This window comes from Vulpes lagopus, chromosome 17, assembly GCF_018345385.1.
Source record: "Vulpes lagopus strain Blue_001 chromosome 17, ASM1834538v1, whole genome shotgun sequence".
Lineage (NCBI taxonomy): Eukaryota > Metazoa > Chordata > Mammalia > Carnivora > Canidae > Vulpes > Vulpes lagopus.
Window position 1 is genome coordinate 23986184 of NC_054840.1, and position 23448 is coordinate 24009631.

The 23448-nt window shown below is 38.3% G+C and overlaps 1 protein-coding gene across 8 annotated transcripts in view; it reads right to left on the reverse strand.

Moving 5' to 3' along the window:
* The window catches only part of MAP3K13 (mitogen-activated protein kinase kinase kinase 13), a 169701-nt gene that overhangs the window by 91661 nt on the left and 54592 nt on the right, over positions 1-23448 (reverse strand). Inside the window, exon 1 of one of the 8 annotated variants that reach the window (XM_041731845.1) lies at positions 4116-5868. The exons of the other annotated variants lie outside the window; for them this stretch is intronic. The gene's annotated coding sequence lies outside the window, so the exon portion shown is untranslated. Of the gene's footprint in view, positions 1-4115; positions 5869-23448 lie in introns of those variants that run through there. 8 annotated transcript variants of the gene reach the window in all.

Sequence of the window (23448 nt, forward strand, 5' to 3'; positions counted from 1 at the left end):
CTCTTCTTTTAATGCATCTCTCTAACCTCTTTGAAAATGACAAACTCCTACTTAGAAAATCCAAAAAGAAGAAAAAAAAAACATGCTCTCGGGTATGAATCTTCATTTTCCTCTCTTCGCTTCTTTCCATATAGAAGTCTATGTCTTCACTCTGTTCTTCTGATTCAGAAGTCATGTCCCTCTTCTTTCATAAAACTACCCCTCTATCCATGTGAAATGGTTTTCAATCCTGGCTACATATTAGAATCATCTGGGGAGCTTTTAAAAAATGTAGATGTCTGAGCCCCACCACACACCAATTAAATATAACTCTTTGGAGGTGGGACCATGGTATCAGTATTTTCTTTTTAAGTTCCCTGGTAGGGTGCCAAGACAATTCAATGGGGGAGAGCACAATCTTTTCAACAAATATTGCTGGAACTGGATATCCTCAATCAAAAGAATGCCTTTGAACACTTCCTTATACCCTGCACAAAAATTAACTCAAAATGGATCACAGACTTCAATGTAAGAGCTAAAACTAAGAAGCTCTTTAAAAAATAGGGATAAATCTTCAAAACCTTGGGTGAGGCAAAGTCTTGTTGGATATGACACTAAGCAACAACAACAAAAGTGAAGAAACTGATTTCGTCAAAACTTAAAAACTTGGTGCTGCAAATAATATCACCAAGAAAGTAAAAAGACAACTGACAGAACGAAATAAAATATTTGCAAACCATATATCTGATAAAGATCTTGTATCTGGAACTTATCAAAGACTCTCAAACTCAGTAATAAAAAGAGAAACTAACTTTTTAAATGGGCAGAAGATCTGAATAAACATTTTTTTAAAGAAGAAATACAGAAGGCCAATAAGCACCAAAAAGATGCTCAAATCATTAACCATTAGGGGAATGTATATCAAAATCACAAGGAGATAGCACTTCGAATTCCCTAAGATCACTCTTCTCAAAACTACAGATTAAAAATGTTGACAAGGATGTAGAGAGATTGAAAGCTTCCTATACTGCTTGTGGGAATGAAAAATGGTACATCTGCTTTGGAAAACAGTTTGGCAGTTCATGAAGACGTGAAACATATAGTTATCATAGGACCCAGCAATTCCACTGCTAGGTATGTATTTGGGAGAAATGAAAACATATGTTCACATAAAAAATTGTATGCAAATGTTCATAGCAGCATTATTCATAACAGCCAAAAAGTAGAAACAATCCAAATGTCCATCGACTGATGAATGGATAAGTAAAACATGGTATAACTATATAATGGAATATTATTCTGCAATAAAAGGAATGAAGTCCTGATATATGCTACAATATGGAGAACTCTGAAAGCCTTATCTAAGTGAAAGAAATTACAAAAGACCATATAATGTAAGATTTCATTAATATGAAATGATCAGAGTAGGCAAAGCTATGTATAAAGAAGGAAGATTAGTGGTTGCCTAGGGCTAGGGGAAAAGAGGAGTGACTGCTAATGTGTATGGGTTGGTTTTGTTTTTGTTTCTGTTTTTTTTTACCACGATGAAAATATTTTAAAATTGATTGTGGTGATGGGTGAACAACTCTATGAACATACTAAAAAAAGCGGAGAAACAGACAGATAGAAAGCTCTCCAGGTAATTCCAATCTTCACAACACTATATGTGTATGGAATCTTACCTTCCAGATTTGTTAGGAGGAAATATGGCATCTTCTAAATCATTCTTTCCCATATTCTTAAGGAATAATAATCCACACAGAGCTGGAGGGTGATAGCTCTTAAATAACCTTTTTTTTTTTTTTTTAAGTAAAGGAGTGTTCTTGGTAAATATTTTTTACTTTAATAGAAAATGCAAGAGTCAGGCTGCCACCTGGAAAGCATTGGTCATCTTGGCTATCTTGATTCACTTGAGCTCCCCAAGCAATCAATTCAGTTGTAGCACAGAAAGAGAGAGAGGGTAGGTAGACAGTGCAAACCAAACTGACCGGTTCTCCCGTCCAAAGTACTGCTGTTTTGTCATACATGGTGGATGTGGCCTCTGGCCCTTAGGAACCATTCTTTTGATAGTTCCCCAGGACAGGGCTCTGGCTTGACTGACTTTGTTTACTAAATAAATTAATTCCTACTTCTGGAGTAGCTTCAATTTCGAAACAGAAAGCCATCTATTGACAGTCACTGATACACAGGATTTTATTGTTTGATATTAAACAATTAAGAGTTATTGTTTTTTTTTCCCCCCCTACAAGTACACTATACACGAAAATAAATATAATCTAGAATACAGCCACTAGGAGTGGAGAGATAGGGAGATTCTATATCTCCTCTGTGCCTTAAAGGGAGAGTTTAACTTTAATAAATGCAAAGTGCGGACGGTATTTCTTTAACGGAAAGAAAGCCCTCTGCCAAAACGTATAGAAAAGACAGCATCTGATGAACATTTCTTGAGTTTGATTATAAAAACACCTTTAAGAAACCCTAAGAATTCTGTCTTTCGATCTAGCAATGATCTAGACTTCAATGATTTGAAATAACTTTGCAGGTGCTACTTTCAACAAAGTTTGAAGGTACACAAAAGAAGAAAATGAAGTAAGTCTAGATGCTTACAAATGCAGGGGAATTGTGTCACTTGTTCAACCGAGTGTATAAAAAATAGCAAAATATGAAACCACAGTTGTCTGAGTATAGGACAAAGATCTGATTTAGAATGAGGCAGAAGTTTTCCCTTCTATAGCTCTCAGTGAGTTCAGATGCACTGAGAAAAACAAAATGAGTAGGGGCAATGCCAAGATGAAAAACAAAAGAGAACTCCAAATCCTTGGGTAATTTTCAATGAGTTTACAGTTGGAAGATTCACTAATAATTCAAAATAGATCATGAGAGTCCTAATTTAGAAGCCCTCTCTCATGAGAAAAGATCATAATATGAAAATCTCAAAGCTAAGTATTGATTACACAAGGTAAACATGACAAGGCTGGATGATAAGAAATTAACAGACATTTTGCTTTCCCTCTCACTGGAGACGACGACCAGGTACACGCGCCGACTAGAATATAATTTGCTTGAAGTGAGGGAGGTGGAAAATGCTATTAGGTTATCTGGGTTGAGGAGCTGCCCCAGGGCAGAACATGTCACAGTGTCACATCCCTCTTCTTTACCATCCCAACTTTTACCAGAATATAGTCCAGAACCTTGGAAAATAAATTTGATCACAAATACTAACTTTTTGTTCAAACTCCAAGCAAAGTATCAAACCAACTTAATACATTGAACATATCTGAACTTTTCCATGTTTGCCAAGCACAGCGGAAGAAACTATTTTGAGCAGGGAGTTCATCTTCAGAAAATACTCATGTGCATTTCTATGCAACATAATTACGGAATATATGAAGAAGCCACTTCTTCATTTTCATTTGGGGATATTTTAAAGATCAGAATTTAAGGATAATTCCCCCTTTGCCTTTGGCGCAGGCTTTTAAGTTTTTGAAAATATAAATAAAATGCACAGAGTGATAGAAGGAGCTGCAAAGATGTATAAATACACCACTGTGACTCCCATAATAAGAGCTTTTGGGGAAAAAAGTGGTCAGACAAGTATTCATCGTCCCCAAATTGCAAGCTCAAGACCCTGACTGGTACACAATTATGAAACAAAGGGGAGGTGAAGGGTGACACATAACAGAAAGGGCGGCAGAAAGGAAGACAAGTGCTCAGCAGGCTAGAACCTGCTGTGTCTAGCTGGCCTGGCTTTCCCCAGTACCTTTCTGGTACCAGTCTGGGGCTTTTCCTCTCCTGCAACCCACATCATCTTCTCCGAGAAATGAATCTCCCTTTAAGGAAAGCCAAACCAGCATCCAGAGGTAACGTGCAGAACCATAAATGAAAAATGTCCACGTCTAGCAAGCAGACGAGCAAAGGAAAACCAGCTGTCAGTTTCGGAGGCGCCTAGCTCTAACGGGGTTTCAGGTTACTCTTTGCCTCTGTCTCCCGGTCTGGTCTGTCTGTCTTTCTCACCGTGTCTCCCTCAGTAAGATCCGCTTTCTAATCCACTCAAATCTCAAATACCTTCTCCATCTGTCCTTGTGGCATAAATGCTGATGAAACAGGAGGAAAAAAAAAAAGAGTGTGATACTCACAACAATGAAGAATTCCTACACATGCCGTTCCATTTTCTTGCTTTAAAAAGATGGAAGGTTAATGTGAAAAGCCTTGCAGAATTAGAAGAATAAGGGGGAGGGGGATTCCACCCACACAGTCCTCCAGCCCACCGCAAAGGAGCCCAAAGGCTTGCTGACGTCACAGATTCATGAATGGATGTAAATTGGTCTGGTTTAGGATTCCGCACAGACTTCGCTGTGGTGTGTGCCATGAAAAAAGAAAGGGAGGGTCCAGAGCAGGCCTGGCCAATAGGCTTCAGGCACTCATGGCCTGCCCTCTTTTAGGAGGAATCTGGTCACAGAATAAACAGAGCCCGCCAATCAGGCGTCTGCCACTGCCTTAAGACAGACTGGCAGCTGGGGGAGGGGGGAGGGGGGAGTGGAGGGGGGAGGGCGAGCGTGTGTGTGTGTGTGTGTGTGTGTGTGTGTGTGTGTGTGTGTGGCTGTGATAGTCACGAAAACATTATTATTGCTATTGAATGAGGGAATCAAAATAGAATTTCAGTGGAGTCATTGCTACCAAAAATGCATACGTTAGAATCACATTCTTTTATTCATTGGAGGCTATTTTCTTTAACTCCTTTCTTGCATTTCAGCAATGTGCCTGCTCCGATGTGATAAAAAACAAATCAAAGTCAGGGAAACAGTTTCTAAAACTAGTGACCAGGGAGAAATGCATGCCCTGCACACCAAGGCTTGTAGAAGCCAAAACAGTAGGGAAATAATAATGGGAAATAATAACTCAGTGGGTTAAGAAATATAAATATTTAAGACAATATTACATACATGTAATTATTTTTTAAAGAACAATATCATCTAGCTGACCTTTGTGAAGCATCAAAGTGGGTGTGGAAGAGTAATTTACTACCACATTTAAATATGGTAGGTAAATAAGGTAGGTAAATATTTCCTCATTAAGACATAGCTCTGGGCGCCTGGGTGGCTCAGTCGGTTAAGCCGTTCAGCGTCTGCCTTCACCTCAGGTCATGATCCCCGGGGTCCTGGGATCCAGTCGCACATCTCAGCAGAGAGCCTTCTTCTCCTTTTCCCTCTGCCCCTTGCCCCTGCTTGTGCTTTCTCTCTCTCTCTCTCAAATTAATAAAAATCTTTTTAAAATGTTTTGGTTTTAATAGGATGCCTTACTATAAACAGCAAAAACAACTATATTAAATTCACAAGAGCTGATGACATTTAAAAGAATTTTTCTAATTTAAAAATTTTTACCAGCTTTATTGAGATATAATTGATATACAAAGAACTGCAGATATGTAATGTGTACAATTTGATGAGCTTAGAATTATGCAAACACCCATGACCCCATCCCCACAGTTAATACAGTAGATATATCACAGGGTTTCCTTGTGTTCCTTTGTGGTTTTTTGGTTTGTTTTATGGTAAGAATACTTCACATGAGATCTACCCTCTTAGCAAGTTTTGAAGTGCACAATATAATATCACATTGTTAACTATAAGTACTATGTTGTGGAGCAGATCTCTAGAACTTACTCATCTAGTAAAACTGAAACTTTATACCCGTTGAATAACAACTTCTATTTCACTCTCCCCCATCTCTGGCAACCACTATTGTACTCTCTGCTTTTACGAGGTTGACTATTTTCGAAATCTCATTGAGGTGGAATCATACAGTATTTGTCTTTTTGTGACTGCCTTGTTTCACTTGGCATAATGTCCTTCAGACACATCCATGTTGTTGCAAATGACAGAATTTCCTTTTTTAAGGCTGAAAAATATTCTATTGTACGTATACACCACATTTTCTTTATCCTTTCATCTGTCAATGGACACTTGGGTTATCTTCCATATATTGGCTATTGTGAATAGTGCTACAATGAACATGGGTGTGCAGGTATCTCGTGGAGATCCTGATTTCAATTCTTTTGGGCATATAACCAGAAGTGGGATTGCTGAATCATATAATAGTTCTATTTTTAATTTTATGAAGAATCTCCATACTGTTTTCCATAGTTGCTGCACCATTTTACATTCCCACCAACAGCATACAAAGGTTCTATTTTCTCCAAACCTTCCCAACATGTGTTCTCCTTTTCTAAATAATAGCCATTCTAAGAGATGTAACATGATATCTCACTGTGGTTTTGCTTTGCATTTCTCTGATAATTAAGGATGTTGGGTATCTTTTCATGTACCTATTGGTCATTTGTATGTCTTCTTTGAAGAAACATCTATTCAAGACCTTTCCCCATTCTTGACATGGTTTTGGCAATAATTTCTTGAAATGACACCAAAAGCACAGGCAACAAAAGCAAAAACAGGCAAGTGAGACTATATCAAACTAAAAAGCTTTAATCAACACAATGAAAATGTCACCTGCAGAATCGGTGGCACAAACATTTGTAAAACATATATATCTGATAAATGGTTAATTTCCAAAATATATAAGTAACTCATAAAACACAATAGCAAAATAAATAAATAAATAAATCATGACATTTCTTTACTCTTTTAAAAAAAATGTCAGGAGTCACACAAAAGTGGAGATTGATGTGATTCACTTCCCCTATACTCTATCATTTTACTTCATGATTACCAATACATTACTAAAACCGATAACAGCTTTTTTTGAGCATGGGAAATCCCTGAAACTGGGACAACAGTGGTTAATACAATGCCTCGGTTAAGAGGTGTCCAATGACCAAGAACATTCTGAACAGAGATCTTACTCTATCTCTTAATCAGACTATTTGTACAGCTGAGAGGAGAGTAGTTGCCTGCTTCTGTGTGGCTTAGGAGGGTTCAAGCCTGACATGAATGAGTGCTGCATACTGCTTAGCTCGTTGGGAAAAACAAAAGGGAACAAAACTTTCCAGGACTATTTTACATATAGCAAAGATGTTTGGGGCACTGCTCTATATACCAAACAATAGAATATCATTGACAAATAACATATTCAAGAGATTTTTCTAAAGGAGCTTATTGTGTAATATCCCTATGGAAAAGACAGACCAAAGAAATTTACTCCCATAAGATAAGAATGCTCAAGCCAACAATACTGGTACCTCCCTAGTAGGCACTAGGAATGTAGTAGTATACTATACTACATTGGCTTATATCAATATGTCCATGTACCAAGATTACTGTAGGACACATAAGTGGGAAGGAATTAAGAATATGCATCTCTGTCTCTTAACAACAATCAAAACTAACCAGGATACACTAAAAGAATCACATTTATTTTTTAAAAAATCTTTTTTTCTTCCAAAATAATACAGACTAACTGATAGAAGGAGGCAGCTTTTTTGTGGAACATGTGAACAAGATGGCCAACTCTGTTATGGAAGCCAACCCAATTTGCTGTAAGGTTTGACAGCAACATCATTACTCAACAAGTCTACCAGGGATCAGGGTAGTCTCTGATGCAGTTCAAAAAAAAACAGTCTATAAACGGTTCTAAACACAGCCACCTAAGAAGCTGGCTCAATGTGTAATCTGGCAAATAAAAATGAGCTGGCTCTGTGGAGTTGCCATTTTAGTAAGATGAACTTGATCTGTGTTAGTGTGCTTCCCTGAGCCACAGAAATATCAAAAGAGCCAATTTCTACTGTTGAATATCATGGGAAATCATTGGGAAGATATGTTACCTCCCCCAAATTACAGAAATTGTAGAGGTCATTCTTGGAAGAAGCCATTGTTGTTTTTATAACATAAGGAAGGTAAGGAAAGGGGGCCATGAGAAGTGTACACTCTACAGTAGCACTGCCCAAGAACTTCCTGGAATGATGGAAATGTTCTATAATTTGCACTACGACAGTAGCCACCTGTGACTGTTTAGAATTGAAAATGTGGCTACTGTGATTGGGGGTCTGAATTTTAAATTATATTTAATTTTAGTTCATTTAAAATTTAAAATAAAGTCATATGTGGCTAGCTGATAGTCATTATATGGGACACTGCAACTCTAGAGATATGAAGCCAAGTCATCACAAGTAATTTTTTATTTCAGCATGGGGGCATGCTAAGTGGGAGAACTACAAAGCCATTAGTAGGTGAGTAAGCAGTTTTAGGAATCAAATGAACCTCTTCAAATCTCAGGAACAACTGGAAGATAACTCTGGTCTTGTTTTCCAAGAAGATATTCAAACCTCATTATTAGAAGACAATCTAAAAATAGAAGTTAAGGTACAATTATTCTGCTATAAAAATATGGCTATTCTAGGATTGTTTTTTTGAGAAAAAAAAATTTTTTAAAGGAAAATGACTCATTTAAGCCAGGATCTAAGAGAAGTTCAAAGTATAATGACCCAGTGACAATTTTTGTCAGAAATACCACAAAAAAGAAAGAAGATAATGAACTTAAGACTAATGCATGAAGATTCAGATTTCTTCCACAGGCACCAGTGTGTAGTAATTAAAAGCTAGTAAAGAGATCTGGGTTCAAATCCTGACTCTGCCACTTATTAGTTACATAAATTCAGGTAAATTGGAGTTTCAGTGTTCTCATTACTAAAATGGGATAATAATAGGCCATGCCTATTATGTGAAAGTTAAAATAATACATGAGAGGGATGCCTGGGTGGCTCAGCAGTTAGGCATCTGCCTTTGGCTCAGAGCGTGATCCTTGAATCCCGGGACTGAGTCCTGCATCGGGCTCCCTGCATGGAGCCTGCTTCTCCATCTAGGTCTCTGCTTCTCTCTGTCTCTCAGGAATAAATGAACAAAATCTTTAAAAAAAAATAATACATGAGAAAACTAGCACAGAACCTGTAATATAGAAGATACTGAGCAAATGATATGGGTAGGCGTTCGGTTTTATTGTTATTGTTGCTGTTATTATTCAAATACCATGGGCCCCTCTATTCTCAGCAAGGGAAATTTCAACAACTGTGCAGATCCAGGGATTAAAAACCACAGGGAAAAACAAAACATCTTTATTTTGCTTACAGTAAGCTTGAACAGACCTTTGTAGGAGATTCTTTAAAAATACTACATATCAGGGACACATCTTCCAAAGAAAAGCTCATCCAAATCATTTTCCTTTAGGAAACTGGAGATTACTCTCTGAGATCTGCATCTGAGTGGGGGAACGCTCAGGAGGTTAAGCTGGGTGACCAAAAATTCTCTTCATCAAGAAAACAAAAACAAAATGCTAAATTTCTCCAGTAAACCTGTAGTTTATATACAATCATTTGAACTAATATGGAAAACAACCTACTAGGTGAGAACCCTGGCTGAAATTCTCTACTTTCAGAATGTTAACTCTTGGGATGCCTGGGTGCCTCAGCAGTTAAGCACATCTGCCTTCGGCTCAGGTTGTGCTCCGAGGGTCCTGGGATCTAGTCCTGCATGGGGCTTCCTGCAGGGAGCCTGCTTCTCCCTCTGCCTATGTCTCTGCCTCTCTTTGTGTCTCTCATGAATAAATAAACAAAATCTTAAAAAAAAAATTTAACTCGAATTTTCCCTGTTTTCAAGGTGTATATGGTTTGACACAGCAAACTATGACTTCAGTTTTGTTGTTGTTGCTATTGCTGTCTAGCTCCCATTAAATGCCTAGCTGAGAAAGCGATTTTTAAGAAACATCTGAGGAAAAAAATTATTTTAAAGATCACTAAAATTTATCCTTGTATCAAAGGAGATCACCAGATCATCAGAAAGTTACCTGTTACCTAAATATTATTAGCCTAGTGCCCCTTAGCAGAATCATTGTCACAGAGTTACCCTTTTGTGTTATGGCTTTGCTTGTATCCAGAATTATAAGGAACAGCAATATTGTTTCTGTGTTGTTCTTTACCTGGCACAATGTCTCAGATGCAAGGAATTCACACGAAGAATTCATTTTAGAACTTAATACTGGAGAAAAGTTTCTTGTTCTCAAAAAGTTACTCGGCACCCACATTTTCAATAAGAACAATGTAATCCATTGAATTTCCATGTTTTTGTCCCTGTGGGTGGGACACTTAAAGCCAACTTTATGCTCAAATCAGTCTATCCATCAATCTATATATCTCTATCTATTTTTTTTCTCTATCTATTTTAGCTTTCGTGGTTAGCATATTTGCTTTCCCTTTCCTGCTTTGGGTTGATTTCCCTTTTATTAACCTGATTTAATACATATTTCATGGTAAGGACTTCAAATCCTTCTTAAAACAGACTGTAAATAAAAGTGTACACTAAGCATCTATTAACTTTTCAAAAGATGAAAGTCTCAAGTCCATAAATTCTACAATCATCTTTATGATAAAAGAAAACCCTAAACATATGCATTATAGTGACAAACTTTGAAAACTATTTTGAGTTAAGTAGATTTGAGGTCTTTAATATTTTTATCAACATATAATAATACATCTAGTTAGCCAGAGAAAAGCAATTGCTCAGAGATTTTATATGCTATTTAGTATAAATCTTAACAGCTTAATGAAGTTTTAATGTTTTATTCCTGTCAAAAGAATGATTACAAATGAAGGATGTAAGAATTCTTCTCTGATCAATAGTGAAGATGCACTGAAATAAATCAAAAGCAAATGGATTTTTCAATTAATAAAATATTTAACATCCCTGAAATACACCATTCCATGATATACAAAATTTGGCAAGGTACCATAAACCTAACCTCTATGGGGCTAAAATAATACCTTGAGTTTATAAAGGCACTTTCCATACTGAAAGAGTAAAAGGAAAATTTATACATTACTTTACTCTTCCACATAGAATTTGTACTGCTGAGAGGTGTAGCTGCTGAGAGGTCATGTAAACTAACTTCTATTCTTCTGAACCTGTTTTAATCATCTCCTTTAGCTAGATAGAGGTTGGCATTTCCACTTTAGCTTCATAGTGCAAGGAATAGAACTAAAGAGCAAAATGTAGGAATAGTGAGCATCTGCCATTTTGTTTTTAGTCGGCTCTTGCATCTTCTGCATTTGAGAACACTCTCCATCCATCACGCTCTATCCATCACCATCAGTCAGGTCGTTCGGAAGGAGCTGAAGTCACCGGAAGCTAGGGCTCCAAGAGTGAACACATGGCACAAAGCTGGCCATGCCTTTTGTGCTAAAACATCTTCCTTATATAAGTGTGTTCTTTTAAAATATAGCATATCTAAATTCCAGGAATAATGATGGGGAACAAATCTATCATAGACATTCTTTGTAAACAATCCTGTACTTTTACAATTTACAAAGTACTTGAAAATAGGGTAGATATTAGTCCTATTTTATATGTGAGAAAATGAAGACTCAGGAAGATGGGCTCATCTAGTCTTGCTCTATCTAAACTCTGTAACCTACTGACTCTACTTTTAAATTGTATCCATTACCCCTTGCCCCTCCCCCATTAGACTCTATAATCACTCAATGACTAAAAATTAAAAGTGAAAAAAGTAACAATGCAAATATGAAAAAGCCAGTACTTTATTTCAAGGAGCTTGGGTGACATGAACAACTACACTAAACAGAGAAAGTGCTAAATCAGCAAGGTAGACAGGGATGTTTCACTTGAGATTAGAGAACAATACTGGAAGAAAGCTAACCGACATTTGGGGGTGAGAATATTCTTGCTTGATAGGACTTTCCTACATAATGCAAAATGTGTAGCACTCTGCATTCCTATAACAGCAACCAGTCTGTCATAGCTTAAAAAAAAAAAAAGGTCCCCCAGCTTTGTCTCCCTAGGCACTAGAGGGGATTGGGACTGTCCAACTTTGAGATCTACAGGTTAGTCTACAGAGTGGTGCTCTCTGTTGCCCTCTGTTGACATAAGATCAAAGCTTTTAGAAAAAAGGTATACTGTCCTTTGGAGAAAAATGTCCTAAGAGCAAAGAAAGAGCAAAGATGTCTTGGGTTGAGGCTCAGCGAGGGCTTTGGGAATGTGGGATGAGGCTGAAAAAAGGCTGGAAACCACTCTTCCTGGTCCAGACGATAGCCAGTACTTGCCGTTTACTTGTCTTTGGCAAATTGGCATGTTTGTAAAAGGAATAAAGGCTTGTCCTTAAACAAACATACTCTGTCCTTATGCTGCAGTTTGCCCAGGGTTTGATCTAGGTCTTCTCTTTCTGATACAGTGATTATTTGGGGCTGGGTGGTTATAGTCTGTTATACAAAGGAGGCAAACTGGAACTGGACCTCGAAGAGAAAGGATTTGGGGAAACTGGATATGAGAGAATAAAGACAGTTGTTCAAAGATAGTTCATACCAAATGTAAAACTGGTAAAGCAAAAAATGAAAACAAAAACAAAACAAAAAACAAAACAAAACAAAAAACAGGGCAGCCCCGGTGGCCCAGTGGTTTAGCTCCGCCTTCGGCCCAGGGCATGATCCTGGAGACCCGGGATCGAGTCCCACATCGGGCTCCCTGCATGGAGCCTGCTTCTCCCTCTGCCTGTGTCTCTGCTTCTCTCTATCTCTGTGTCTGTCATGAATAAATAAAATCTTTAAAAACAAAACAAAAAACAAAACAAAACAAAACAAAAAACTGGTAAAGCACATACTAGTACTTTTCATTCCAATACAGGATTATAGTCTACAAGAGAAGTAGATACGGAACCGGAAGTCAGAGTGGATAACATGTTAACACTAAATCAAAACTGCCTGTTTTTAAAGATTTTATTTATTTTAGAGAATGAGGGAGAGAGAGAGAGCACAAGAGGGAGGAAGGGCCAGAGGGAGAGGGAGACTCCCTGCTGAGCAGGGTGCCTGATGCAGGGCTTGATCTTGAGACCCCAAGATCATAACCTGAGCAGAAGGCAGATGCTTAACCAACTGAGCCACCCAGGTGCCCCCAAACTGGGCTGTTTTCAAAAGGAGACTTACAAGACTATCTGTAAATAGGCTCCTACCACATAGATTCACACTCAGCACCATAGTCAGTTCTTTATTAAGAATACTAGTGAAGGAAACAGAGAAGACAGAACCCAACAATATTTTAGGGAAGTATCTGTTTTGAAGTTTATATTATATAAATATATGTGATGTCTAGGGAATACACTTAGAACCAAATGATGAAGCCACACTGGAAAGCTCTTGGTTTCCTATTACATGTAATCACACTATCCCCAAATAGGAAAATAATACCATCTTTGCTACTAATAGCTGCTATTAGTAGCAACCTGCTCCCAATCCATCTACCTATCTACACATATTTAAAAATTTTTACTACTTCATTGGTTCCAATCTACTCTCCTTAACTAGATTGAGAATTAAAGTTTTACATGTGAGGCACCTGGGTGGCTCAGGTGGTTAAACGTATGCCTTTGGCTCAGGTCCTGATCCCTGGGTCCTTGGATCGAGCCCCACATCAGGCTCCTGGTCCTGCATCAGGCTCCCTGCCCCACAGAAAGCCTGCTTCTCCCCTCTTCCTCTGCCTGCTTCTCCCTCTGCTTGTGCTCCTTCACTCTCTCTCTCTCTCTGTCAAATAAATAAATAAAATCTTTAAAAAAAATAATAAAGTTTTACATGTAACATTCAGTAAACAAGCAATAAGTAGATGGAACAGGGTATTGGTGAAGGTGGTGCCAACATTGTGCTTACATAATACCTTGAAAAATCTATATATAAATCAAATATACACATTTTGGTTGAATGCCATTTATGCTCAAGACAACTTGACATGTGCTGGGTATGTGTGTGTTTATCTGGGTATGTGTGTGTGTATATATATATATATATATATATATATGGATAAATCACAGATCCCAATCTCAGACTATTTCATTAAATAAGATAAAAGCACAATAACAGCAAAATATAAATTGTTATCGTGGCTTAAAGTTATAAGAGAAAGCAGAGCCTGTCCCCCAGTATTCAATCTTTTCTCTTTCCTTTTAGGTATAGAACCTTAACCCTCCCCCACTCTTAAAGTTTAAGGTGGGTGCATGCTATGCTGCTAAAGACTTCATTCTCCTGGTTGTAGATGTGATCACATGACTGAGTTCTAGCCAATGGGACATGAGTGGAAGTGAGGCAAATTCCAAGTCTTCTTATCCAAGAAGTGAAGCTGCTGGTCCTGGACTCTCTTCCTTCCAGTGCTAAATCAGCATCTACTATGCAGATGATAATACTCCCAGGCAATAGTAGAGCAACAAAATAATTAACTTTGGACTTTGAATGTTCTAATAAATCAGTGTCCTCTATTTGTGCTGAAATGCCTGCCTACTTTAAGATTGTTAATGAAAGTTGAAAGAACAGTCTTCCTTTTCTGAGCCACCAAATTTTGCTGAGATTGTTCCTGCTGTTTAGTCTGTATCCCAACTAATGTATTCTGTTATCAAGTATTATATGGCTATTTCCTAAATGGGATGAAAAAGAAATGATTGTTCCAGACATCTGGAGAAGAAATACTGACTCAGAGGATCAAGAACTTGTGAGAAACCTTAAAAGTCAAATCTACTCTCTCTCTCTTTCTTTTTTACATATGGAGAAATTGAGGTTCAGAGATTTCTCCATAGTCTTGGAATTTGTGCCAGGGCCAGGAACTGATCCCAGGTCTCCTGAGTGTTTTTGTAGTACATCATCCTGTCTCTCTGTAAGATAACAGTGACCACTAATGCTACCTCTTTCTTTTCTTGACACAGTTAAGATTCACTCAGTACTCCTGGGACATAGAATACTGTCCTCAGTTCTAAAGGAAAGCCAACAAGCATTTTTAAAAGTCACGTGTTTTCTCAAAGGTATCTGAAATCTAACACAAGAGAAAAGTCTAGAATAACTAGTTGGTACTACTAAAACAAGGACAAAGAAACAAGAACATAGACCCAAACGATTAGTCACTGATCCAACAAGCTATAAGTGGAAATGGTCATTCAAGTATTATAGAAGCAGTTTATGCCCAATAACAGTCCTTGGAAATTCGAAAATATGACTGGATACTTGAATCAACTCTTGAGCGCTTTATTGAAACCTAATTAAACATGCCAGGTCCTGAAAATATATTTTCAATTCTTTTTTTTTTAAGACTTTATTTATTCATGATAGACGCAGAGAGAGAGAGAGAGAGAGAGAGAGAGAGAGGCAGAGACACAGGCAGAGGGAGAGGCAGGCTTCCCATGGGAAGCCAGATGCGGGACTCAATCCCAGGACCCTGAGATCACGACCTGAGCCAAAGGCAGATGCTCAACCACTGGGCCACCCGGACATCCCTGTATTTTCTCTACTTACAAAATTCATTTTTTTCTCCTAGCCTAGGAAGTTTTCGTGCTTTAATCTTTTTAAAAACCACCCCCAGGGATCCCTGGGTGGCGCAGCAGTTTGGCGCCTGCCTTTGGCCCAGGGCGCAATCCTGGAGACCCGGGATCGAATCCCATATCAGGCTCCCGGTGTATGGAGCCTGCTTCTCCCTCTACCTATGTCTCTGCCTCTCTCTCTCTCTCTCTCTCTGTCTCTCTCTCTCTTTCTGTGACTATCATAAATAAATTAAAAAAAATAAATAAATAAATAAAAAAATAAAAACCACCCCCAAAGGCCTTAAGCCTAGGCATCTCTTCTGTGTTGACTAGTCAACAACAGCCATTCTTTACCAGAAACCTCTCTGGTAAGCTATACTCTTGCTGGGGAGAAAGAGTTAATGCATGTGTCACTGTGAGCAGAGTCTGCTACAGAGCACGTGAAGAAAGGGGGCAGTTTTAGGGAGGTATGAAAGGAAAGAAGGCAAGGAGGGAGTTGCTCTGAGGTAGCTAACTTCATTTAGACATTCATAAAAACTTGCTGTGCATTCAGTATGTGCTGGTATTGAACTGAGAGCTGGTAATAAATTCATAGTCTCTACCCTGAAGAACCTTACAGTCTAGGACTGGAAACTCTCCTTTCTTTTTACATGTTCACATATAGAGTGTGAGCTGGGATGGAATTAAGGGTGAAAGAATGCTCCCAAACCCTCCTCAAAAAAACACCCCTTAATCTTCAGAGTTGGAAAAACCACTCCAGATCACCTTCACTTTGTTCTTGAATCCTACTCTGTTCTTTTTCATTCTGAGACAATCTTAAGAAATGGTAGACTAGGAAGCCATTGCTTACAGTTCCATATTTTTCCTACAGCATCTGGCTGCTCCTAGTTGAGAATAATCTGATCTTGCTGCCATCAAAATCATCATTAAATTTCAATTAGCCATAGTAAGCAAGTGTTCCTCTTTCCCCTCAAAACCCACAACTGCAGAGCCTATCTTACAGCTAACTCTCCTGGCCTCTGGAACGTGATATCTACCTGTCCTTGTCATCTAGAAACAAAAGCAGATGTGTTCCCAAGTCCCCTGTTGTGGTGTTGGTTGCCCCTGTCAGTATGTGAAAGGATCACAGACAATGCTTATTCAACTTCAGGGGGAGTATGAAGACCTAAAGAACATTATTATAAATACTCTTGAAATACACATTGGTCCTGAAATTTAATTTAAAAAATTTAAAAGACTTTATTATTTATTCACGAGAGACACAGAGAGAGAGGGAGAGAGGTAGAGACATAGGTAGAGGGAGAAGCAGGCTGTCTGCGGGGAGCCTAATACGGGACTAGATCCCAGGATTCTGGGATCACGAACTGAGCCAAAGGCAGACTCTCAACCACTGAGCCACCCAGATGTCCGGCCCTGAAATTTTAAGTTAGCAAAGTGAAGCCCCACTGAAGACCACCCATAATGAAGCAGTGGCCTAAAAAGGCCATATTTTCTTAGCTTTGTATGTTTATCTACCTTGATGATTTTTGTGTATTAAATTACTCAGAGCTCTGCATTACACAGTCATCGTTCAAAAGGCCATTCCTCTGGAAGAGAGGCTGGTACCTTGAAGTTGCTCTCACTATAAATATGAGAATATGTATGTGAGGGGAGAATAAGATTCCAGGAAAAAAAAAATAGTCAAACTTAGTCTAGTTAGTCAGCACTGCAACATCTGAAAAATAAAATGCATTTTCTAAGGAAGAGTATTTGTGAGTGCTGACTTCTTAGCTGAGCTATGAAATACATACTTCATGCTGAATGTACATTTCTGAGTGGCTTTCATCACAAAGCTCTTCACATTTAGGGCAGTTCCTTTATTCTGTCCCCTATAAATGCCTAATTACATTTTGAAGCAAATGAAAGAACATTTTCTGCTGCTGCCACCTACTGCAAACTTGAAAAATATGCTTGAAGAATTTTAAAGAAAAAATGCAGTATATTACTGAAGAATAACTTATAAGTCAGACAAGTAGACTGAGATCAATGTGATTAGGTTTTACTTTTAATGAAGCTACTAATTATTCCAGAACCTTGAATGCAGATCAATATGTTACATAAAGAGGTTAAATAAGCTAAGAACAAGCCACAGCTTGACAGACTAGTTTTTGCATAAAAGATAGACCAGAGAAAATCTATCTTTTGTGTTGAGAAAAACCCGACTCAGAACTACTGGAAAACTGAAGTAGAAAATATAATTTTACTAACTTGAACGACTGTGAGTTCAAAAATCATCAAGGTAGATAAACATACAAAGTTGGGGAAGGAGGAAAAGGTTCATGAACAGGCAATTCACAAAAATAGAGATGCAATGACCAGTGAGAAAAATGTGTAAATTCAGTATCAAAAAACTGCAAATTAAAACAAAGTAAGATGCCAGATTCTCCTTGCAAAGTGGCTAAGATTGCTTTTTTATATATGGTATAAAAAGATGTGGGAAAACAGACCACCCCTTTTTTTTTCCTTGAGTATAGCTGACAATGTTACATTAGTTTTAGGTGTACAACATTGTGATTGGACAACTCTATACATTATGCTCTGCTCACCACAAATGTAGCTACCATCAAATATACACTCTCACACACCTCTGATGGTTAAATGTCACAACTTTTTTGAAGTACAATTATTTCACAAGAGGTATCGGTAGGCTTACACTGTAAATACCCTTTGATCCAAAATTCAACTTTAAGGAGTTTACTCTAAACAAGTAACCAGAAATTTGCAAAAGGGGTCTAGCTATAAAGATTTCATTACATAATCATTTAAAACAAAAAATTACTAGAAATAACAGAATACTCCTAAGGAGAAGATTTATTAAATAAAATTATGGTAAAGGGCACCTGGTTGGCTCAGGGTGTGATCCCAGGGTCCTGGGATCTAGTCCTGCATCAGGTTCCCCACAGGGAGTCTGCTTCTCCCTCTGCCTATTTCTCTGCTTCTCTTTCTGTGTCTCTCATGAATAAATAAATAAAATATTTAAAATAAATGAATAAAGGTAAAACTATGCAATAGAATATTTAAAACCTTTTGTACATTTTTTACTAAAATATGTAAGAAAGATAAAAATATTCATGACAAAGTATGAAAAAAGGAAGGTAACATGATAATAGGTACTGTGTGATCCAATACATACATATACACATGTAGAACACCATATATATTATTAACTATGGTTATTCTGTATTAGGGATAGGAATGATTTTATTTTTTTCCTCTTTTAATCTAAATTTCTAAATTATGAAGCACAAATGTATTACCTTTGGAAAAAATAGTTTTGAAAGCTGCTAATAAGTGCTCATTGTTATTTTAATTTATTTAAATTATCCTAACTTTAAAAACTTGTTACAGTTTTTTTCCCCTGTAATTTTAAAGGAGATATCAAATTTCAAGACACAGATAGCCTAGAAACAATTTTGTAATCTATTATGCTGTATTAGGTCATATATCTTTTCACCAGAATGAGAGATGGCCATGACTAGCATTGGCTTTGAGGAGGTAGGAGGGGGTTTGGGACTAAAAAGCCTTGAAGAGAAGGGGTGTGTATTTACTTACTTTGTTTTAAAGAAAACAGAAAAGTGAGGATGGCAATAGAAGATTATAAGAGGAGTAGAAAGGAAGTTGGGAAACCCCTCAGGGGGCACAGTCACCTGTGAACGAGGATGACAAAGCTGGAATCATAGGGAACAGAAGAGGTCTGGATAACTACTCTGGTAGATATGAACTAAAGGTCACTAATCAGCAGTGAGGACCCAACTGAGGAAGCGAAACAGTCATGGCACCAGAAAACATGATTAGGGAAGCACTCTGGGTTGAGCACAATCAGAGGAGAAAGGGCCAAAAGTTGACAAAGAATGGAGGAAGTAAGACTGGGAGGAAGGGATTGTTGAAATGGCTAATGATGTTCCAAGCTGGAGGAAGCATAAAGGGTAACAGGTCAGGGATGTATTCAGTTTGATTACCATTGGTTACCATAGTGTTTACTACTACGTATAACACACAGAACGGTATATGTTTAAAAAAAATTTTTTTTAATGAGAGACTGTGTAAAGAGAGAGGTAAGACAACTGATATAACTGAGGATTTACTATCAGATTCTTTGTGCACAGATAAATATATTATCTTCAGTTTCTCATTGGCTAGGCTTCTCCTTTGCCATGTTCATGGCTCTCTCTTTCAAGAATTTCCTGTGACTTACCTACTCACTTTCCTGTCTTTGCCACCAAGCTTCTTATAAGAGAAGCTTCTTATATGTCAGGACTGGCAGACCTAGGCACATCTGCCTCTACTCCTCCCCCACACCCATGGCAGGTGTAGTCAGTATAGGGTGACTCTTTCCATTGCCACACACCATAAACATATATAAGACTAAATAGCACCAGCAAAGGGCCTTGCATATGGTAAGGATTCAATATAAATTCACTGAATGAATAAATGCATGTCACACATCAAGGGAGATTTGGGATCTATAACATCTACTGCTACCCTTCTTATTCTATGGTCTTACTAAAACTTGAATACCACCTATGCAGGTATGATTGAGGAGGAAAAAATAGAACTTTTTACATTATATCTGTAACCTTGTGGAAATGGGCTCCCTTTATGCTACTGGCGACAGTACCTTAGGCTCCTCATATGCAGGAACCTTTTGCTCAGGGTCAATCTACCTAGCTGCGTGCCAAGCTGTTTCAGGCTACAGTACTTTCCAGCCTGAAGGTGTGTTTTGAAATTAGGTATACCTTTTTTCTCCCCTGCTTTTTGTTTATCCCATCTCTATTCATTTTCCCTCCATTCTTCTAATTTGACACCCTCCTAGATGTCATCCATTTACAGCACAGAGGACAAAAAACAAAAACAACAACAAAAAACAATACACTACATTCTTTTTTTTTTTTTTTAGATACGTAAATTATCTTTGGTGAGACATTAACTCCACCTTGCAGGGAAGATTTGCATGATCACCGAGTCCGTTGTAACAAACATATTCTTAACGTGACTTCGTGACCTCCACTTCTAATGTTCACATCTTTGTGTGATCCCTCTCCCTAAGAGTGAATGAGACTTACTCTCAATCAATAAAATACAGAAAAGGTGCACATGATTATGTGATGATGTTATATAAAACCATAGTGCCTGTCTTGCTGAAATCACTCCCTGGCTAGCTGTGAGGAAATGAGTGGCCATGTTTGGAAACCCCACGTGGCAAGGAAATATGGTGGCTTCTAGGAGTTGGTGGCACCCTCTGGCCAACAAATAATAACAACCAAAGGGGGAAAACTCCCCAAACTGAAGCTCTCAGGCCTACAACCACAAGGAATTGAATGCAGTCAACAACCACAGGAGCATCCCAGTAGTACTTCTAGATGAGAATCCAGCCTGGCCAAACCTTAATTGAAGCATTGTAAGACCCTAAAGCAGAAGGTCCAACTAGGCCATGTTCAGAGTCCTCTCCCACAGAAATGGAGGCAATAAATGTGTGTTGTTCTTACCACTAAGTTTGTGATAATATTGTGATGCAGCAATAGGAAATGAACATAGTCCCGGATCTCAACACCATCCCAATTAGAGATGACTTGGTTTACACTTACAGAAAGCAGTAAAAAATCCTCGAGGTACACCTAATAAAGATTATAATGGCATTATCTAATACTCTCTTTATATAAATAATAGTGAGTAACATAATAGAGTAAACATCCTGCCTGATGACTCAAATAAGCATGGCTAATAAGCAAACCTAATATTTTGTTAGCAACAGTCATACTCAGTGGCCATGATCACACCTAGTGCTATGTTAGTTAATAAGGAGAATTATGAAAATTATAGGAAATACAACCCTTGCCTTCCACTATCCTTTGTTTCCTAAAAGTCTTATCTATGTATCTGAAAGCTTCGTTATAAAAAGGTTTCTTTCCCCAGTATGTTTCTAAAACAGCAAAAGTTTGTGGCACAGATAGGACATGCAGAACAGCTTACAGGCTGCATTCAACCCTGCAGAAGGGGTGGATGAGTGGATTGGCTATATATTGCAGCATAACAAACTGCCCCGAAACTCAGCAGCTTAAAACAACAAACATGTATTACCTCACACATTTTCTAAAGGTCAAGAATCTGGGAGCAGCTTAGGTGGGTGGTTCTGGCTCAGGGTCTCAGGAAGTTTTGGTCAAGCTGTTGACCACGGATGCAGTTCACTTACATGGCTGTTTGCAGGAGGCTCCAGTTCCTTGCCATGTGGACCTCTCACCAGGGCTGGCTGAGTGTCCTCGTGACAAGGCAGCTGGCTTTCCCCAGAGCAAGTTATCAAGAGCAAGCAAAAAGCTGCAGTGCTTTTTATGACCTAGTTCAGGGATTGGCAAACTTTTTCTTAAAGGGCTAGACAGTAAATATTTTAGGTTTGCATGCCATAAGTCTCTACTGCAGTTGTTCACCTCAGTTGTTTTAGTGTAAAAACAACCACATCAATACAAAAACAAATGGGCATGGTATGTTCCAACACAACTTTATTTATAAAAATTGGCAGCCAGCCCATGGACTGTGTAGTTTGCCAAGTACTGGTCTGGTCTTCAAACCTGTACACCTTCATTTTCCCTTTATTCATTAGAGGCAAGTCCCTAAGTCCAGCCCACATTCAAGGAGAGAGGATTCAGGCTCTGCCTCTTGAAGGAATAAAAATATCTTAAAACTACTTCAATGAGCTGACATAATAAGTCATTATTATGTCTATTCTATTATGTCTATTATGTCATTCTATTTACATAATAAGTAGAATGTGGATTAAATACTGCAATAATTTCCTTTTTGGTGGTGGTGGGGTTGGGGGAGAATGGGCAGCAAAGCAAAGTTTATTGAGTGATAGTACAAAACTTCTCAAGAGGGAGGGGACTGGAGAGGGTTGCCCCACAATAGTTTCCTAAGGCTACTAAATTACACAAAGGAAGTAGCTTAAAGCAACAGAAGTTTATTCCCTCATAGCTCTTAAGACTAGATGTGTGAAATCAGGATGTTAGCTGGGCCATGCTCCCCCTAAAGACTCTATGAAAGAATCCTTCTTTGCCCCTTCCTAACATCTGATGGCTCCTGGCAATCCTTGGCATTTTTTGGTTTGTAGCTGCTTTGCTCCAATCTCTCCCTCTGTTTTCATATGGCCCTCTTCTCTATGTGTATCTCTGCATGTCCTCTCCTCTTCCTAGAATTCAACCCACTGCCACTGCCACACAACCCACTGTCACACTGTCCCTCCAAATTCATATTCACCTAGAACTTTAGAATGTGACCTTATTTGGAATTAGAGACTTTGTAGATGTAATTTTTAAAATTAATATGAGTTCATATTAGATAGAGTAGGTCTTGAAATCCAATGACTTGTGTCCTTATAAGAAGATGAAAGGATAGGATCCCTGAGTGGCCTAGCAGTTGAGCATCTGCCTTTGACTCAGGGCGTGATCCCAGAGTCCCGGAATTGAGTCCTGCATTGGGATTCCTGCATGGAGCCTGCTTCTCCCTCTGCCTATGTCTCTGCCTCTCTCTCTCTCTCTCTCTCTTTCTGTGTGTGTGTCTCTCATGAATAAATAAAATATTTGGAAAGAAAAAAAAAGAAGATGAAAGGATACACACTTAAGTCCTAAAATACGTAAAGGAAGTTCCTCATAATCCTCCGGATGAAGTACAAACTTCTTACCCTGACAAATAAAGCCATTTCTAAAGCAATCCTACCAACTTCTCTGTCCTCATTTCCTACCATTCCTAGTTCTAGGCTCCAGCCAAAGTGAACTGCTTATTCTCCTAACCTACAGGTACATGACTTTGCTGTAGCCTCTCCCTAGAGTGTCCTGTCAACTCTTCCTTTCTACTACTTATCCTTTAAGACTTTGTTCAAATATTCCTTCCTTCAGAAACCTTTGATGACCTTTTTGGATCTGCTGGAGGTCCCTCCTCTGTTTCCACAGAATCCTGTGCATATTTAACACATTTCTATTGTAATGACTGGTGTATAAGTTTGGATTCCACACTAAAGACTAAGCTTCTTAAAGTCAGTAACTGTGTCATTTTTATTCCTGTGTCCTCAGCATCTAGTGGAGTACTCAAAGAAATGTTCAAGAAATATTTGTTGGTTAAATAAGGTTACAGATTTTTCTCCTTACACATTTTAAG